The 20,883-nt window shown below is 50.4% G+C and overlaps 1 long non-coding RNA gene across 1 annotated transcript; it reads left to right on the top strand.

The window, feature by feature from the left end:
* The first annotated feature begins 2,207 nt into the window (after positions 1-2,207).
* Positions 2,208-7,790, top strand: LOC121151222. Its single transcript, XR_005883133.1, has 3 exons — positions 2,208-2,326; positions 5,474-5,479; positions 7,778-7,790. It is a non-coding gene; the product is annotated as an uncharacterized LOC121151222 (long non-coding RNA).
* Positions 7,791-20,883: the final 13,093 nt, after the last annotated feature.

Below are 20,883 nucleotides of genomic sequence, written 5' to 3'. Positions count from 1 at the left end.
TCTAGGGTGTCAGAACTTGAAGCTATTTCAAGAGTTGTTCCTGACAGATTGGCAATGGCTTCTGGAAGCTTCCAAAGGAGGCAAGCAAGCTCCCTACACAGGGTGATGGCCTTTGAGTTATTTTCCCTGGCATGCAGTGCCAGGCTCATCCACAGCCATTCTGGACAATTCCAAACAGGGCACCAAGTCTGCAAACGACATTCTAGGATGCAGTCAGCCATTCGGATGAAATGATCTAATAACACACGAGGACATAAAGGAAGACTGTCAAAATGACATGTCAAGCCACCACAGGCTGTGGAATGTGGGCTGGCTTGATTTAACCTCTGCAGGTTCTTCTGTTCTCCCAGTGACTGCGAGCAATGCTTATTACTTTCATGGTAGAACATTTTGTTTCTCCAATTCTGTCTTTGAAAATTGAGTGGTTGAGAAACAAATAGTAAGTACAGTCCCCTTTAAAATATTGAAGAGGAGTTTTTTAAACACTCAGGAATTAATCTAACCAAATATGTGGGAGATCTCTATAATGAAAAGTCTAAATATTTTTTTTTAAAAAGTAGAAGACATTAAAAGGTGCAGAAACTTGCCATGTTCCTGGATCGGCAGGATCAACATCATCAAAATGTCCACATTACGAAAAGTAATATACAGGTTCAACACAATCCCAAACAAAATCCCAACAACATGCTTCTCAGAAATAAAAGATACAAAAAAGTTCATCTGGAACCCCAAGAGACCAAGAATAGCCAAAGCTATCCTGACGAATAAAAATCAAGCTGGAGGAATCACAATTCCAGACTTCAAGAAATCCTACAGAGCAGTGGTTATCAAAACAGTCTGGTACTGCTGCAGAAACAGAGAAGAAAATCAGTGGAACAGAATAGAAACACCAGAAGAGAGCCCACACATGATTAAACAACCAATCTTTGACAAGAAAACTGAAAACAGTCCAGGGGAAAAGCCTGGTCTCTTCAACAAATCCTGTTGGAACAATTGGACAGTAGCTTGCACAATTAAGAAGCAAGACCTCCACCTGTCACACTATACAAAAATCAGCTCTAAATGGTTGAAGAACCTAAATCTGCACCGAGGAACCATCGAACTATTGGAGGAAAACATAGGAAGTACTCTCCAAGATATAAGAATATGGAAATAATTATTGAAAAAGACATCAAAAGCTATCATATCCAGATGTGGGGGAATAATGAAACATGCATCTCTGCTTTCAGATGAAAGATGGATTCCCAAACTGTTGGCCATGTGTAGACAACGGGATGCTGGACTGCCTGACATTGTCTGTACCAACAATGTCGGGGTACACTTAGATAAGAGACTGACAGAATTATGATTCCTTATGAAGGACTACACCGTTGTAATAAAATGGGGAAAACCTGTCAGGGGTGAGTTTTGGGGGAAATCCAAGCCTATACAAAATTGTACCACATAATTTAGAATTCAAAATAAAAATGTATTTAAAAAAAAAAGAAAAAGACACCAAAAGCACAGGCAGTCAAACACAAAGTAGATAAATGGGACTACATGAAACTAAAAAGCTTCCGTACAGCAAAGGAAACAGTCAACAAAGTGAAGATGCAACCGACAGGGGACTAACGTCCAAGGTTTACAAAGAGCTTCAGAAACTCAACGACAGCAAGGCAAACAACCTGTGAAGAAATGGGAGAAAGAAATGAACAGACATAATTCAAAAGAACAAATTCAAATGGCTAACAGTCATGTGAAAAAAATGCTCAGGCTCCCTAGCTGTCCTGGAAATACAAATGAAAACCACATCGAGGTTCCACCTAACTCCAGCGAGATTGGCCCACATTCAGAACTCTAACACCTGCTGGTGTGGATGTGGGGAGAAAGGTACCCTCCTTCACTGTTGGTGGGAGTGTAGGCTAGTGCAACCACTGTGGAAGTCAGTATGGAGAGTGCTAAAAGAACTAAAAATAGACGTGCCGTGTGACCCAGATATTCTGCTGGGAATATATCCAAAGGAAATGAGATCTGCACATGAGAGAGGGATCTGGAATCCTGTATTCACAACAGCACAATCTACAATAGCAAAGACATGGAGACAGCCCAGACGCCTGTCAAACAGGAGTGGGTAAAAAAACTACGATCTATCGGCTCCGTGGAACGCTACTCAGCTGTTAAAAATAATGAAATTCTACCATTTGCAACCAAATGGTCCCAAGTAGAGACCACATTGCTCAGTGGAATAAGTCAATCCCAGAAGGACAACTATCATATGTTCTCTCTGATATAAAGCAACCTTCATGCAAAATGTATGATCAATAGCCCTTCCAATACTGTTTCTGCTGTAATGCATGGTTTTTGAGATTTTTGTTTGAATTTTCATTTCTTCAACAAAGTTTCTTTTCCATTATTAAATTCCTTAATGACTCATGGGTCATACAGTAGCATCACTTTCTTCAAGAAAGTTTTTTTGTTTTGTTTTGTTTTCATTTCTTCATTGACACATTAGTCATTCAGTAGCGCATTATTTAATTTCATGCTATTGTAAATTTTTCACTTTATTCCTATTATTGATTTTGTTGTATGGCTATTCATTTAAGGGAATATACAGTAACTGTATAATAGAGACTATCCAGATGTGAAGATACAATGCAGTATGCATCTCTACTTCCAAACCAAAGATAGACTCCCAATGAAGCTGTTAAATAAATCTTGATAATAGGATGCTGAACTGTCAGCCATTGTCCTTACCTCAGTGTCAAGAAACACTTAGATAGCAGAATGATAGACTTACAACGGTTAATGAAGAACTATTCCATTGTTAAAATATAGGGGAAATCAGTGGGTGGGAGGGAACAGTGAGAATAAGAACTGGGGTGGCCATCAGGGCTGGACATGACTGCAGTGTCCCTTGGCATGGGTGTGGACTAGATCTGGGGTGTGCCAGACTGGGCTAGACTCCAGTACCAACTGGTGCTCATAAGACTCAGTGTGGGTATAGGATTGGCTGGGCTAAGTCTCAGAGCCTGCTGAACTATGCTAGAATTATGTCTGGGTGTGGAGCAGGCGTGGCTAGACTGCAGCACCCAACAACAAGAACCAGAATGGATGTGGACCAGCTGGGCAAGGCCATTGTTCCTGCCAGGACAGGAGATGGACTAAGTCAGTCTGGGTCAAGGACTTACTGGTGTGCACGAGATCTGCCACTGGACGGAGACTGATAGAGGAGCTTGGAGAACTCCATTGTCAAGGTGCAGTCCCTGCAGGTGAGTGCAAGAACCAAGAGAGGTAGCAGCCCAGACCAGGCCAGGTTATGGTTCCCGCCAGCACATGTGTGGCTCAGGTCTGGGGGTAGACCAGGCTGGACCAGTTCATAACATCCACTGGCCAAAGAGTCAGGACTTGGAGCAGGACAGGCAAGGTTAGGCCGTAATAGCAGGCAGTACACATTAGGCCCAGGACTGGGGGCTGGATGTGCTGGACTAGGTTGCAGCATCTACCAGCATGAGCTGGAACTGGGGCAGACTGGACCAGGCCAGGCTGCAGCACCGCCAACAGATGCTAAAGTGAGGTGGGCCATGCCAGACTGGGCCGCAGAACCCATCAGCACATGTGAGACCCATGAGGGGATCTGAGGTTGGTAGGGGCTGCAGGGGACACCCCTACTGGACTGCTGCCACCCCCTCCCCCACTACCCTACCAGTGAGTGAGAACTGGGACTGGCGTCAGACCAGGATACAACAACACCTATTGACCTGCATGTGAATTGGGTAAGAGCCAGACCAGGCATAAGTCAGATAAGTACAGGCTTGTTGGGCTTTGCCATAGCATCAGCTATCAAGTGCTAGGAATGGAGGCATATCCTGTCAAGCTAGACTGCAGAACAACCTGGAGAGTGCAAGATCCAGAGTAGGGAGTAGGTCCAATAGGGAAACGGTGGGCGCCTTTCTGATGGGCTGCAGGTCCCATTGGTGAGCATGAGAACCAGGGCTGAGGATGGTGTCGGCATGAGTGTGAGCTGACAGCGGAGTCGGTTGGGTTGAGCTAGGCTTCAACACCCACTGATGTGTAAGAGAGCTGAATGGGATGTGGGACAGACTGGACCAGTCTGCTGCACATACTGGCAAGCGTAAGAGCCAGAGCTGGGTGCAGGCTTGGTAGGGGTTATTGGGGATGGATCCAACTAGGCTGCAGCTCCTGCTGGTGAATGTTACGGCCGAGTGTGGTGGGCAGGGTTGGACTGGGCTGCAGTCTCCATTGGTTTATGCAAGAGGCAGAGCTGGAGACATAAGTGACCCAGCAATTGCAACTACTAGTGCGTGCATAGGCTGATGTGGGTGATGGACAGAGCCGGACCCCGTACTGGCAAGCACTTCCAGATCTGGGATCACGTTAGACAAGGTTTCCTTTGGAATCTTTCCAACTGAACTGTTGGACTCAGAGCTCCAACCATGGGGAGAGCCGCAGGAAATCTGGTCTGACTGTGGAATGCCTGTGTCAGAACTGGGCCTGCTCAGAGGCTGAGACAGAGCAGTGGATGATGGAGGACATGAGAGGCCACTGGGGCCTGCAGAAGACATCTAGTACCATAGCAGAGGATCGGGGGTACAACAAATTGATCAACTATGCCAGCCAAGCGTTGGCAGCAAATACCTGGGTGAATGGAGGCTCCAAGGTGGACTGTGTCAGCCATTGGAGCTTGAAAAGATTTCCTCATCCTTGGAGCAGCGAGATTGACAGCATTTCAGAACTGTCAAAACCACTTGAGCGCAACCCTTGGAGTATACTCCACATCGGGGGACTCTGTGATGACACTGGGTGGCCATTCCCCTCTCCCTCCAGATACAGGAGAAAGGAAAAGAACATTTGGAAACAAAAGTCTCACCCACTTTCCCCTAATCTTCCACCCTTCCCACCGTAATCAACTGTGTAAACATCACCAAAAATAAAGTTTTTAGACATATGAATCACTTTCTCTGCTTTCTGTTTAAGTGGGAGACGGATCCCCATGTGTAGCGTTGAGCTGATGTGAAGGAAGTAGGATGACCCCGTGGCCTTGCACACACCTCTCCCCTGGGGGAGGCGAGAAGGTGGAGTAAGCCAGGGCTCCGGGCTGGGACAGATGTGACTGGCTTTGTCCTTGTCGAGCTGCATGGATCGGGACCAGGGGCTGACCTTTTCAACCGCCAAGGGCAGGACACCAAGATCTCTTGGCTCCCTTTGGCCTGAGTGGCCCAGGCCATTGGACCTGAAGGTCATGGTGGGGTGGGGCGGAGGAGCTGAGTGCGTGTAGAGGCCATGGGAGCTGAGTCACTGCAGAGGCTGTCGCCAACACCAGTAGCCACAGAGGCTGGTGTGAGAGTCTTCCCAGAGGGCAGGGCCAGAGACTCCCTGACCATGGCTGGGACTCAGCCTGACCTGGTCTGGTCCCAGCTTCCCTCTCTTAGAGCCTGGGTTCCAACATGGCAACGTTGTGGGGAAAATGAAAAAGACATTTGTTCACATGGTGGAGATTTTGGGGGCGCTCCAAGTGCATAGGCTGATGTGGGTGATGGACAGAGCCGGACCCCATACTGGCAAGCACTTCCAGATCTGGATCGGGACCAGGGGCTTTAAACATCTCAGAACTCGGGATGTCACAGTTCTCTTGAAAGGCAACAGTGTCCCGCCAACGCCAAGCCTCCCTCCAGCACAGCCACCCCTGTGGGTGAGCGGGATGTGAGCTGTGTGTGGCTGCTGCCCCCATACCACCCAGCTCCACTGGCCAGCACTGGTGTGCCACTCCCCTTGTCATAGAGAGGGCAGTGCAGCATTCCTTGCGGCCTGCTGAGCCCCACCAAGAACATGAGAATAAAAAACAGGAAAACTCCAGGTTCCAAGAAGGAAAGTAGGAGTTCGCCATGTGAGTGTGTGTGTGTATTTGTGTGTGATCAGAATTCTGTGTTTACTTTGCAAAGCAAATCCGTGTGGTAACAGTGCAAATTAAGGCAAAGCTGCGGATCAGCGCAAGATTGGCTACCCCTCCCCCCCTTAAGTGCTGGGATCCCGTATGGGTGCTGGTTCATGTCCCAGCTGCTCCACTTCCCATCCAGCTCCCTGCTTGTGACCTAGGAAAACAGCAGAGGATGGCCCAAAGCTTTGAGACCCTGCTCCCGTATGGCAGACTTGGAAGAAGCTTCTGGCTTCAGAGAGGCTCAGCTCTAGCCATTGTGGCCACTTGGGGAGTGAACCAGCAGATGGAAGATCTTTCTCTCTGTCTCTCCTTCTCTCTGTCTCTCCTTCTCTCTGTAAATCTGCTTTTCCAATATGAATAAATAAATCTTTTTATTTTTTAATGGCAAAGTTGGGGCCCAGCTCAATCTTTCCCTTACATGTGTCAGGATCCCATCTGGGGGCCAGTTCTAATCCTGGCAGCCCTGCATCCCATCCAGCTCCCTGCTTACGGCTTTGGGAAGGCAGTCAAGGATGGCTCAAAGCCTTGGGACCCTGCACCCACGTGGGAGACCTGGAAGAAGCTCCTGCCTCCTGGCTTCATATTGGCACAGCTCCAGCCATTGTGGCCACTTGGGGAGTGAATCAATGGACAGAAGATTTTTCTCTCTGTCTCTCCTCTCTGTATATCTGACTTTCCAATAAAAATAAATATATATATATTTTTAAGGCAGAGTTGTAAACCATAGACGGCAATATGATGCCTTCAGTAGAAGGAACACAGGCTCCATTGAGAAGGAATGCTAGTAAAAGAACAATTTCAATCATGTCTTCTTTTAAATTCAGGAACTTACACGTTAGAGATATGTTTCGGTTATTTCAATGATCCACATTTGTGCAGAGCTGATGCAGCTCCTGAGTGAATTTCTGTGTTCTGAACAGCCAGCGCTGTGGGACTGCAGTGTGGGTCTCATGGAAATACAGCCGCGTGGCCTGGTGCAGCTGCGCCCAAGGGTTTCATCGCAGCACCAGTTCCAACACAAAGCTAAGCCATTTGCTGGTGACCACTGGGAGTTCAGATGTAAACCGGACATAAATCACGCTCCCCTGGGAGACGTATTTATTCCAGGTGTCAGTGAGAATCCTTGTGGATGACAGAATTTTGGAACTGTTGCGTGAGAAACAATGGCCGTTTCCAGGAGTGATTTGGCTTGAAGCACTGAGAAAAACCCTCAAAGTTGCACATCGACTGGTCAAAGTGAGCATGTGCTCATGGGCTGTAGGGCCCTTGACCTTCCTCTCTGCATGTCGACCTTGCTTTCCAACACAGCATCCATCCCAAATGGCACTGCTGTCTGGGCTAAGGCCTTGGACGGTCACCGGAAATGGATCCTGCTCAATGGTCACAGACGTGTGCCATGTTCTTGTCCTGGGACTGTGGCATGGGCAGCCAGCCTCACTGCTGGCCGTGCTGCAGGGCAGACAGGCACTGCAGCCTTGGCTAGCCTCACTGCTGGCCGTGCTGCAGGACAGACAGGCACTGCAGCCTTGGCCAGCCTCACTGCTGGCCGTGCTGCAGGGCAGACAGGCACTGCAGCCTTGGCCAGCCTCACTGCTGGCCGTGCTGCAGGACAGACAGGCACTGCAGCCTTGGCTCAGCACCTGGAAGATGGCCTCAGCATAGCAGGCAGGGTCCGAGAAGGCAACTTCTCTCAATATCAACGCTAGGGTCAAGACCCGTCGTGCCTCACTCCCACCTCACCTTTGCAACGTTCATTTTCTTCTCCTGGGACATTAATCTTTGTCTGTGCTCCGCCTGCCTGACAAAACCTTGGCATTGAAAGCTGAATTTCTTTTTTTAAAGAAAGGATTTTGAATGTTGACCTGCTCCTGTTCCATCTTCCTTCTCGTTTGCACGGCAGGTGGGACGCAACGCCAGCAGCAGGAGCTGCCGTTGCGTGAGCAGAGAGCACCCCAGACCCCAGCACCCTGCAGGATGAGTCCAGGACACCAAGGCTGTGCTGTTACACACACCTGATGGTCCAAAACTGCCTGCAAAGGCCGCGTGTTTGTCAGAAGCTAAATACAAGACCTGGTTGATATTTTAGAACAGAATCTCAAATACCCGAGAAGGACATTTCTCCTTTTCCGATTAGCTTTCAGATTCAGAATCTAAAATGCAGTGTTTGCTCTCTGTTCGCACTGAGGGTCAGGGAGATTCATGCTTCATCCTGTTCCTGGGCAGTGGCTTTCCTGATCCGTGGCCCTCCACCTCTTTCTGCTCCCGCCTGCCTGTGGGGCTGTCGGTGCTGTGGCTCTGCTCTGAGGGTCCCTGGCACAGGGCTGGCTCCCACCGCAGAAGCCTTCAGGGGACTTGGGCTGGGCTTTGGGGGACTGCGGTGGGCGGGCTTGGCCTGAAGCAGCGGCTGATGTGGGATCCAAGCAAGGACGCCCCATGTTGAGGTGGGGGGAGGGCATCCCTGGGAGGAAGACTCCCCCAGCAAAGCACGTTTCCCCGCAGGGCCCAGTTCCCTGCACCTGCGGATTGGAAACAGGGCTGCCAGCTCTAGGTTTTGGCTGGCCCCTAGAGTGCTGGCCAGTTTGGGGATGGGGAAATGAAAGGACACAGCTGGTGTTGTAGTCATGGGAATAAAGAAGAGGCAAACGATTGACTTAAAAACCGAGAACCGTGACTGTCCTTGAACCTCTGGCTGAGGAAGCGAGTTGAGCTGCACTTTTACAAGCATGCTCTCTGTTTATTTTTAAAGATACATTGATTTTTATTTGAATGCTTTTACAAAGAGAACAGGAGAGACAGAGAGCTCTCCCATCTGCTGGTTCACACCCCCAAAGGCTCCAACAGCTGGAGCTGAGCTGATCCAAAACCAGGAGCCTGAAGCTTCTTCCAGATCTGCCACGTGGGTGCAGGGGACCAAGGCTTTAGGCCATCCTCTGCTGCCTTCCCAGGCTAGATCAGAATTGGAGCAGCCGGGACTCGAACCAGCAGCCAAACACGTTTCCAGCACGGTAGGCAGAGCACCAGTCTTCTTTACCACCTTCCTGTGCTCTTGCTTCTGGGAGCACCTTCGGGCTTACAGAGAAGTTGTGAAGGTGACATGGAAGCCTGGACGTCCTGGCCTCACCTCTCCTAACGTGTAATGTGGGAGAGTCCTGTTGCTCACATGCAGGAGCTGATGCCCCAGGCGCTCTCTCCCGTCCTGCCTCTGTCCAGGAGCCACCTGGGGTCACACCTGGTGACCCTGAGTCCTTCCTGTCTGCTGGCGTGCTGCACACTGCCCTGCTTCCTTGGACTTCTCAGCTGTGACGGTCCCTCGGGCTGTTTTCTCCGGACTTTCTGTGGCTGTGCTGGTTCTTAGGAGTATTGACCAGGTGTTCGCGGCTGATCTGAGTTTATTCTCTTGGCTAGCTGGAGGTCATGTGTTCTGGGGTGGAAGACCAAGTCCATGTGATTGAGCACTGCCCACGCTGACCTGGCCAGGGAGTGGGGATGGAGGGATGGTGGTGGTGGAGGGGCAGGTCTGCGCTGTCAGGCAACTCCTTTCCTTCTTTCCCATAACATCGACTTTGGAAGGGAGTCACTGCCCAGAGGTTCACTTAGGAGCGGGACCTGGGCTGCAGCTGCATGAAGAGGACGGAGCTAATTACAAATATGTATTGATCAATTTACTTATTTGAAAGAGAAGGAGCGATGGAGAAACATCTTCCATCTGGAGTCTCATCTCGCAAGCAACGATGCAGTTGGCCCCGATGTAGCTACTTAAAATATTTGCAATTATGTAAGAGAGATTTGTCTGTTTCTTCCACTTATTTATTTAATCAATCACTGGATGATGTCATCATGAACTCACCATATTTACTCGACACTTTGAGCTGTGCTAAGCTACTTTGCAATTCAGCTTTTTCAGCGTTGGTCGCTGCGAACTCTGAGAGCTCCTGTGGCCTTTTGACAACCTCATCATTCATTTCTCAACATTTTTGAATGTTTCCTTACTCTGGCACCACAAGATGCTCCAGGTTCACTTTGTGTGTTTCCTTTCCCTGTTCCTGGAACCAGCCAGTACACCCGAGAGCCTTGGTTCCGTTTCCAGGAAAACAGTATTAGAAACAAAACCGCTGGGCACAGCCGTTACACCATAAATTTTGGTTTTAATTTCTGTCTAGCATTCTGTGGTAGGTAGCATAACTCGTCGAAACATGCTGAGTTGTTGGTATTCTTCACCTTTAAGTTCTCTGGTCAACAGATTACAGCAGCAGGAGCAATGGAGGACCTTTCCAAAAAGCCAGTTCCAATTCTTTATTCATAATAGTAACCATGCAAAGAGCTGGTGGACATTTGTGGCTGCAGAAGTGAGTGTGTGCAAGGGGGCCTGTGGGCAACAGAGGCATCCTCAGCCCATCTCAGTTCTTACACCACAACCACAAGGAGTGGGAGGGTGTTGGCCAGGCTGTGGGCCATGCTATCTGTGGGCAGTGCTGTGGGTCAGGCTGTGGGCTGTGCTGGGGTCAGGCCGTGGGCCATGCTTTCTGTGGGCAGTGCTGTGGGTCAGGCCTAGGGTCGTGCTGTGAACCAGGCTATCTGTGGGCAGTGCTGTGGGTCAGGCCTACGGTCGTGCTGTGGCCAGGCTGTGGACCAGGCTATCTGTGGGCAGTGCTGTGGGTCAGGCCTAGGGTCGTGCTGTGGCCAGGCTGTGGACCAGGCTGTGGGCTATGTGTGCTGCAGCTCCTTCAGAACAACTTGCTGCTTTTGTCCCTCTCTGCTGCATTCACACTTGTTGTGCACTCACACTTGCCTGCAGGGAGCACAGCGAGGTGTCTGGGGAGCTGAGGCACCCAGGGTTCTCCCATGGAGTGGCAGTAAACACTCTTTATCTCTGTGGAGCACAGAGTTTGAAGCTGACCACTGCTGGAAAGACAGGCTGGAGTGCCCAGTGAGGGCTAACTCAAGGGCTGGAGTCCCACCTCCCGCTGCAGGACGGACAGGCTGGAGTGCCCAGTGAGGGCCAGCTCAAGGGCTGGAGTCCCACCTCCCGCTGCAGGACGGACGGGCTGGAGTGCCCAGTGAGGGCCAGCTCAAGGGCTGGAGTCCCACCTCCCGCTGCAGGACGGACAGGCTGGAGTGCCCAGTGAGGGCCAGCTCAAGGGCTGGAGTCCCACCTCCTGCTGCAGGACGGACGGGCTGGAGTGCCCAGTGAGGGCCAGGCTTGGCGATCTCGGCTTACTGGGCAGAGACATCCTGGTGACCCTGCTGAGCTGGAGGACACTTGCAGCTGGAGGCCTCTGTGGGTCCTGACATTGATGGCTGAAAAGGAGGTATCCTGCTAGCTGGGGGTGTTGGTCCTCAGTCCTGAGCGGACATGGGTGACCCCTGCACAGTGAGGAAGAGGAAGAACATGGCTGGACATGGAGGAGTGGCTCTCAGAGCTTCCATGGAGAACTGACTGATGGCAAGGGTTAACAGAAAGTGGAGGAACCGATGGAATGAAGACGGGTCCCTGCGCCGGGGAAGAGTCGGAGAAGTCGAGGTCCTGGCGTGGGGCCAAGGAGACACAGCAGTCAGGGGAGAAGCAAGCTTTGTGCTCAGTGTGATCCCTGCCAAACTGTGCAAACTGGGATTTTTAGCAGCTTCCTTTGTTTTCAATTTTTTACATAATTTTTCCATATATTAATCAATTTTTTCCTGATCACCCATTTGTATTTCATGCACAAGATATTGGAAATTAGTTCTATAACGTATGCAGTGAAGCTTCAGCCACACAGTGAGGGGATGGAGGGGGCGGCTGACACAGCTGCCGGGCAGCACAATCAGCCTGGGAATGCGAGTCTCCCACTTGTGGGAAAGGTGGAGAACATCCCAATGTGGAAGACAGATGGCTGCGTCCTGCTCCGTGCCGTGCCGTGTTGTCCTGTTGTCATCCAGATGTTCTCTGTGAACAAAGCACATGAAGGGAAGCTGAGCAGCCAGTGCCAGCTGCTGAGTCTCGGCTTCCCAGCTCCACATTCACCCCTCCTGGCCTGCTGAGTGGCATTTCCTGTCTGTCCCTGGGCACTCTTGCACGTGTGCGGCTCGCCCAGCACTGCAGCTCCTGCTGTCTTGTGTCCTCCCTGCTGGCTGCCCTGGCATGCCGAGCTTTCCCGGTCTGATCTCGCTGTGCACACGGCACCCAGGAGGCTGCCTGCACTTCCAATGGGAACAGAGTTCCAGCAAGGTTGACAAGGCTGCTTTCCAGCTGGCCCCTCTAGTGCGGCCCCAGTCACAGCAGGGCAGGACGCTCCTAGTCCAGGGGCTGTGGGCAGGGACGGGTCTCGGCAGAGAGGACAGGGCTCCTGCTTTGTATCTTCTCTCCTTGCTCTTCACAGTTGTTCTTGTGCTTTTCGGCCAGTCTCCTGCAGCCCCAGTCCCCGAACGGGCTCAATCTTTCTTTTTGACAGCCAAGGTTCCCTGATTAACATCCCCTGAGGTCCCTGCCTCCTGGACAGCAGTAACTGCCGTAAGAGAGGAAATTTAAGGTTTCCAGAAACTTATGAGCTTTCAGAAGTTAAAATGTGTGAAATAAATAAGACACTACCTGCAGGAGTATTCCCTGGCGCGGACTCTGCGTGGGTCGTAAGCTTTCTGTTCTGCCCGTATTTCTGACTAGTTAGTGCTTGTTTTGTTTAAGATTTGTGTATTTTTATTGGAAAGGTAGATTTCCAGAGAGAAGGAGAGACAAAGATCTTCCATCTGCTGGTTCACTCCCCAAACGGCTGCAATGGTCGGAGCTGAGCCAATCTGAATCCAAGAGCCAGGAGCTTCTGAGTCTCCCACATGGGTGCAGGGTCCCAAGGCTTTGGGCCGTCCTCAACTGCTTTCCGAGGCCACAGCTGGACACAGTGCTTGAAGGGGGTGGATTAGCCAGTTGAGCCATCACTCCAGCCCCTCTAACTAGCTTCTCCAACTGGGTTCCAAAACTAGTTAGAGGCCTTCATCTCCCTGCCTTGAATTACTTAGTGTGTAAAATTGCTCTCTTTTGGGGAACACACACACCCAAGGCCCCACCAGCCTGGTGGCTGGGCCACCCTGGGAGCCAGCTAAGGCCCGAATGGCTGGCAAGGGAGGTGGAGGGTGGCCATTCTCCAAGGAGGAGGCATCTCTGTGTGTGACTCCTTGCTCGAATCCTTGGGGAAGAAATCCCACAAGGCACGAGTCGGGGACCTAGAGCAAAATTGCCTTTTGGACAGCTTCACAGCTGTTGCTCAGCGGTGCTGTCCCTTCTGCGGTGGGGACAACACCGTCTTCCTCGCTGGCTTTGTGTTTGACAAGTTTGTACTGCATTTATGTGTTTACAGGTGAACTTTAATATGATGCTTTGATCCGAGTTTATCACTGAGTCATAATAAAATCAGGGTCACTTACATCGTTACTTCTTTGTGGTGAGATTTTGGGGCTCCTCCCTTCTAGCTATTTCGGAGTAGTGCTGTGCACTGCTGTTGCCTGAAGCCCTGGGCCAGCACTGGGCAGGAGCTCATGGGAGCCTGCTCTCCTGTCCTCCTCACCGGAGCCTGTTCCATGTCTCTCCTGCCCTCCCCTTCCCTTGCAAGCTGTGAGACCACTATCCGACTCCCACTTGTATCTGATCAGCTTTTGAAAACGGTGCACATGTGTGGGGTCGGTACATACACAATGCCATTCAGCCGCGACGCCTGGGATGTGCCTGCAGTGTGTCAGGCCAGCATGGACACTGTCGCCTCACGTTAGCAGGATTGAGGCAGGCACACAGCATCCTGGGCTCTCACTGTGTGCCTGATGTTGGAGCAGGGGATACGTCACGAATCAAGAGGAACACATGTCCACCTTCCGAGTCCTTGCGTTCCAAGGACACATGTCACCAAGTTCTGTGAGGGTGCCCAGTGTTGCTAGTGACTTTAAGAGGCTACACGTGTGGGGACACAGGATCCTACCTCCTCCTTGTGACTGGGCATCTTCAAAGCCGGCCGAGTGCAACTCCAGAGGGATGGAATGCAGAGTGGCTTTAGGCGGAAAAGATTTCTGGGTTCCTTGGCAGGTGCGCTCCTCGCTACCGTATTTTACATGCAAGGTGCATGTCTGTGGGTTTAAGATTGATGTTGATCCAAGCCAAACATCCATTTTTCCCTCCCATATTTTGGATGCTGCCGGTGTAGTAACTTTGGATGCGGAAGGAGAAGGCATCCCTTCATTGGGCTGACAGAAGAATCCCTCAGCCCAGATACCAGCATGACTCACCATGCCCCGTCACTCCTCCCACTCCCTTCTGAGCCGATCAGCGGGTTCTGATGCTGCCCAGGACTTCAGGATAAGTTCAGATATACTGGCTGGTATTTCCAATAAGAAAAAGAACCATACTAAGGAATACAGCTAGTTTGGAATCTCTTTGGGAGAGAAAAGCCTGGTGGTGGGGCTTGCGGCCAACAGCTTTTGTTCTGGCCCAGCGATTTGGGGGCCTCTGTTTTGTGGAACTGACATAACAACGCTGGCTTAAACACATCGCATTCACACACAGCATTAATCACTGAGTCATGGCTCATGGTCACTTGTGGTTTTTTAAAGTAAGGATTGTAATGGTGGAAACCTTGGAAACAAACAAACAAAACATCCATCAGAAAAGGTGAACTGTAACAGAATGACATGTTTCTGGACCATTCAGTCCTGCAGAAGCACAGTGCTGGACAGTGAGTTCACAGAAGCCGACAAGCCGTTCAGATGGCCACTTGGGCCAGGATCACCTGTCAGCAGACAGCCTGTCTTTGGTGTGAATTTCCAGGGCGGCAGGCGTAACGCTTGTTTATTCATTCTTAGTGAAAACTTCGGTAAAGTCTGTGGGCTTTAATTCCTGGAAGGAATGACCCTAAGGAATTCTAGTGCCCGCCTCTTTCCATGTAGACCGTCTGTTGAATTTCCTAAACTGTCTCGTCATGTCAGTTCATCCGTCCTCTGGGAGACAATGAAGAGGTTTGAGCTATGAACCCTAATGTCGTTCCTGAAGTTTGAGCTTGTCCACAACCTGAAGGGTGACTTGCAGGAACACTGGACGTCCAGGAAGAGACCTGTCCAGGGGATGGGAGCAACAGAGAGCTATTACTGCCTGGTCCCTTGGCATAGACCAGGTGGCTTCTGCACTCACATGGCTTTCTCACGAAGTCCCCAGGCATGGAGTTCTTGGGTTCTAGGTCTGTAGCATTCCAGCTCATTCTCCCTGTGGCCTTGGGCCAGAGTGATCCTGAATGGTTTTGGGCAGCTGCTCCTATTAGCCAAGAGCTGCTGTATCTCCGTGGGGCGCATGCCACATCAGGAGTTTGTGTAGGCGATGGACGTGTCTGTGTCTCCCCTGCAGAATCGCCTGCTCAGCGATGCCTGTGAGAGTTGGGGGGTGGCATTCCTTCCAGTGCCGCTGGTCTGGTTTGGGGACCACAAGCTCAGGAGCCAAGTCCTATTAATAGCCTAGTGCTACAAATGGAGAAACAGCTTCAGATCTTCAGGTACTTAGCCAGGATTGTACATGAAGTAGGAAGTGGGGATGGAGGAGTGGACCCAACCAGCCCTGACACTCAGCTCCCACTGGCTTCTTCCTGGAGGAGGAATTTCTGGATTCTGCAGCCCGAATGGAGGATTGACTGGGATTTGGTAGAAGTCGAAAGGTGCTATCAACATTGCCTGAGACAAAGAGGATCTAGAACTGATTTGTTTATCTTGCTTTGCTCTTTCTCTATCCAGTAACTCACTTCATTCATTTCAAAAGCACGTACTGCCAGGCACTTGGTGCTGCCCACGGCGCCCGGAGCCAGGGAAGCAGGGGGCAGGGGATTGAGAGACTGGGCTGAGGTCCAAGAGGTGGGGGCACAGAGCGAACTGCTCACGCAGGACATCAGCCACAAGGATTGCCCAGGCAGGCACTCAGGGCAAAGCTGATGAGAGCTGCCCAGCATCAACCCCATGGCAGTTGTGGGCAGCTGTGGGCCGTGGGCAACTGTGGGCTGGAGGCAGCTGTGGGCAACTGTGGGCTGGAGGCAGCTGTGGGCAACTGTGGGCAACTATGGGCAGCTGTGGGCAACTGTGGGCTGTGGGCTGCTGTGGGCTATGGGCTGTTATGGGCTGCTGTGGGCTATGGGCAGCTGTGGGCAACTGTGAGCAACTGCAGCTGTGGGCAACTGTGGGCTGGAGGCAATTGTGGGCTGGAGGCAGCTGTGGGCTGCTGTGGGTTGTGGGCTGCTGTGGGGCTGTGGGACTGTGGGCAGCTGTGGGCAGCTCTGGGCTGCTGTGGGCAGTGGGCTGCTGTGGGCTTGGGCAGCTGTGGACAACTGTGGCTTTGGCAGCTATGGGCTGCTGTGGGCAGCTGTGCTGCTTCTCTGGGACGCCGAGATTTGGAGCCTCAGTAATTCCACGCACTCTGTGACACTTTCCTTCTGAATGGCAGTCCGGCATGGCTCACCCTTTGACCAATAATGCAAGCCTGGCTTTTGGCCAGTCTTACTTGCTCCCTGGAGACAGACTCTATTTTACAAGGGCAGCAAGTTCAGATCACATTTACTGAGCACCTGCTTGGGAAGTGACCCGGACCAGTCATTTCTCTGTCCAGAGCTTGGTCTGATGGAATAGGGGAAGCCAGAAAGACCCACAGGCATGGGGTACTTACTCGGCGGGTATGGGCTTGAGTGGGATTTTTAGCGGGGAAGGGGTGGGTTGCAGTCAGACAGAGCTTGGGGGCAAGGTCTGAATTGACACAAACCACCGATGGCCGCTGGCTCCTACGGCAACCAGCAGCTGGGGTACCTGCCTTGGAGGAGGTCTGCTGGGCATCTTTTGAGGTGAGGCTGAGGCAGGTGGGGCTGGTCAGGAGCTGGGTTACCCCCTGGCAGACTGCTGTTGTCCTGCTGCCCTTGGGCGTTTGGTAGAAGAGGGAGATGAATATCCATCAGATGAGCCACGGATGTGTAGATTTAGAACTTAGCGCAAATCCCACCATTTTCAATCAATCGCCCCAGCCCTTCCTGTTTTCCATTGTCATTCCGTAACTACGGATGAAACCTCCACTGGGTGCCAGGCCCCATATTGGAGGGACGTGGCCTTTGAGAGTGGTTTTCTCTCGGGCTAGAAGGCGTGTGACCCCAAGGGCCCTCCCGGCCTCCTGTCTGCCCTCCCACCTCCCTGCCAAGTGGGAAGGATGAAGATAAACAACCCGGACGCCGGCAGCTTGTGCAGAACCCAGTGCTTCTTGTCCAAACTGTTTACCTCAGCTGACAGGCCATGGTCACTGAGTCACCTTCACACGCAAACTGCGTGTCCCCTCAAGAAAAAACACCTCTGCATATGCCAAGTACATTTTAAAACATTTAGCAGGCATTTACTTGCTCTTTTTCCTAAAAAGGGAAGCAAGCGATTGCCTGACGCTGGCAGCCTGGCCGGCATGATGTTAGTCCCTTTTTCTTGACTTTATCTAGTTGAGTTCAGCTCAGCTGCAGAACGGGGCATGTGTGTGTGTGTGTGTATGTGTGTTAGAGGGAAGGAAAATTCTAGAAGCTGAGGAACTTGTTGACATGTGCTCATCCTTTTGTCTAAGATCTATCCTAGATCCGGCCCTTTGTCTCCTCATCTCTTGTCCAGGATCTGTGATCTCAGGATCTTTGGGGCTGATGCCCGCAGACCTCCTAGCCCTTTGCCTTCTGGCAGAGTTTGGCCAATATAGGCCATGTGTGGGAAATTAGACAATGAGAGGAGAGTTTAGTGTCTGAGTCCGTATAAAAAGGAACTTTGCATTTTAACAATTGAAGAATAGAAAAGTTTTAGGCAGGTGAGCAGGGAAATCCCCAACAACCCAGTGAGTGAGAAAGAATTTAAGCCTACATCCTACCTAGTAAAGTCCAGGAGAAGCAAACAGGAAGCCTGAACAGTAAGTACAGGCTGAGCGATGATAGGCTAGTTGGCCTTTTCCCTGGCTGTCCCAGACTTTCTGTATCTGTATCTATGCCTCTCTCTGTCTATCTGTAAAGCCAGATGGGAAGCCTGATCAGTAAGGTACAAGCTGCGTGATTATCAACTAGCCGACCTTTATTATATTAGTCTCTGTCTCTCTGAGCTAATTTTGGGGCTCACAAGCAACCCTGATGGTCGGTGTAAGAGAGGCCTGGGAGCCAAGGCTAGAACTAGATAAGGACCAGAGAAAGCTCCTCTCCTGAGTCCAGAAGGAAATTTACAATCCTTTTATCTGTGAGTACCACCCGGGGTTCCTGGCTGTGGTTCCGATGTCACCAGACCCTATGTGCTGGGTTCTGTGTGATGGGTGTGGAAGACAGGAAGGTGTGAAGAGAAGTGCTCCACTGCAGGCAGGGCCGCAAGGAATTTCCCGCTGCATGGCAGGGCCGAGCGGAGGTCTCCACGACCACTTGAAGGCAGTTCCGCCTCCCTTTGCATGGACACCGGACAACCCCGCTGAGAATTCTGTAATCTATTTAGGCATTGTCTGCCACTGCGGAATTGGTCTTCACTATCAATGTGAGCTTGGAAGTTGATGTTGCTGATAACGTCTTAGCAAAAGGGTCTTTTACAATTCATGCTGTCTCTGTCTCTGCTGCCCCCATTGACCACCCTTGATCTTTAGGACCCTCCTTCTGTGATGCATTTCCTCCCTTAACTGATTCATGAGGACTGTAGTAGGAATTGATATGCATGAGGATTGTAGTAGGAATTGATATGCACTGTCTATTGAGAACTTCCTGACCACAGGGTCAGGATGGATAACATCCTGCTTTAAGGTGAAACAAACAGCAGAATTACCCTTGGAAACACCCACTTGACCATGATGTAAAAAGTCTGAGCCAGAGTTTCAAGGCTTCTGTATAAATAAAGCGGACAGCTTTCTTGCGTTGTCCATTACGATCCTGGAATTGTAGTGGTCCCTTCCGTTCCTCTTTGCGCTTCATCCACGTACCCTTCTCAAGTTCTGAACTCAGCTGGAGCTGGACCCCTGCACCTGTGAGAGGGTTTGGGGCTGCTACCAACCTGTGTGGGAAATCCAATAGGAAGTGACAGAGTTCTTGGCCTTCGAGGGCATTCATATTTGCTGCGGTCTCCTAGGCAGTCGGGGTATGGTTCTCGGTGTCCACACTGACAACGCTCGATGAAGCATCCATTGCTCCTGTGGTGAGAGCACTTGGGAGACCTCCGGGACTAGAATACAGGCCTCCTCTTATCCTCCTGTTCCCCTGAGATCCCCGCCTGCCCTGCACGCACAACCTCCTTTCAAGAGGGTGTCAGGGTTGTTCTTGGATCCCACCACACATTTCTATGACTTTTCTGATGTCTAAGGCTGTTAAGAATTTGTTATTTATAAATAATAAGTTACACTTAAAGTCTTCCTCATTCTAAGAAGGTGGAGAATTTCTCCGCACTCCTGATTTGTAGTGGAACAAGAGGAATATTAAATAAATTTAGTTTTTCAGTTCTTAGAGGCAGTCCCACTGGGGTTCCAAATTTTCTGTTCTTCAATTGTTAAAATGCAAAGTTCTGTAAAACCATGCTTAATTACTATATACTGCAAAGTTTAAATTGTGGCTTAATTTTCTCTACTTCCCCCCAAAAAACTTTATCAATTTATGACTGTTAATGCTAAACAAGATGTAACCGCATAGAAACTTTGATGTTAAGTTTGTACTTAGCTGTTATACACGATGGATGTTAATGTAGATGCTTCCACTGTTCTGTGCCACTCTGATTAAGGTTAAACTCAAAAGCATTTTAGCTTGGGAGAAGAAAAAAGGTTTATAGCAGCTGGTTGTGTATATTAAAATTGAGATGCCAAGGAAGTAGTTACAGAATGTGGTTAAGAACTTGCATTTTCTTTTTTTTTTTTTTAGATTTATTTTTATTATTTTTTCATTGGAAAGGCGGATATACAGAGAGGAGAGACAGAGAGGAAGATCTTCCATCCGATGATTCACTCCCCAAGTGAGCGCAACGGGCCGATACTATGCCGATCCGAAGCCAGGAGCCTCTTGCGGGTCTCCCACGCGGGCGCAGGTTCCCAAAGCTTTGGGCCGTCCTCGACTGCCTTCCCAGGCCACAAGCAGGGAGCTGGAAGGGAAGCGGGGCTGCCGGGATTAGAACCGGCGCCCATATGGGATCCCGGGCGTGCAAGGCGAGGACCTTTAACCACTTGCGCCACCGCGCCGGGCCCAAGAACTTGCATTTTCTAACATACTGGTCACTCAATACCATGATGTTAATTTTGATGTTTCCTCCTGTTGTTGAAGTTGTGAAGTGACATCTCATTGGAGGAGATGATATTCTGGCAGCTCTACTTTCAGACCAAGGATGGTCTCCCAATGAAACTGTTGAATTTATCTGGACAATAAGATGCTGGACTCTCTGCATGGTCCATGCCCGCAATGAAGGAATTATGACTGGATATAATCTATACTACTGTAACAATATGAAGAAATTCAATATGGGGGGAGGGCGTGGGGAGGGTTTGGGGGACTCCCAGAGCCTATGAAACTGTGTCATAAAATGATATAAAATAAAAATTAAAAAGGGGGGCTTAAAAAGTTCAAATAAAGTTCAAAGTAAACTTCAAATAGTTAAAAGATAAATTCATCATAGTGTCCGATTTTGTCAAAGTCTGTGCCTGGTGTGCACCAGGACTTTCTTAACGATCCTTCTTGACGTTGGAGCCTGCCCAGCTGGTTTGGCCAGAACCCTCCAGCAAGGAGCTCAGTTCCTGGCCACTCAGGGTGCGGTGGTACTGGGAATCCCACTGAATGCCCCCAACCAAGAGATCCATCGTGCTCTGTGGGTGACAACAGGTGGTGGAACTTGGCCATGGGTCTTGCAGACAGTTGAGAAAACTTTACCCTGTGTGTCCTCTAGGGAGTTTCTGGATAAATGCTTGAAATGGCAAACTGGGAGTGGGGCCTCCTTGGACTGAGGACCTGAACAGA

This window comes from Ochotona curzoniae, unplaced genomic scaffold, assembly GCF_017591425.1.
Source record: "Ochotona curzoniae isolate NIBS_2020 unplaced genomic scaffold, NIBS_Ocur_1.0 contig_2294, whole genome shotgun sequence".
Lineage (NCBI taxonomy): Eukaryota > Metazoa > Chordata > Mammalia > Lagomorpha > Ochotonidae > Ochotona > Ochotona curzoniae.
The sequence above is the reverse complement of the archived record's forward strand: the minus strand, read 5'-3'. Positions and strand labels throughout refer to the sequence as shown.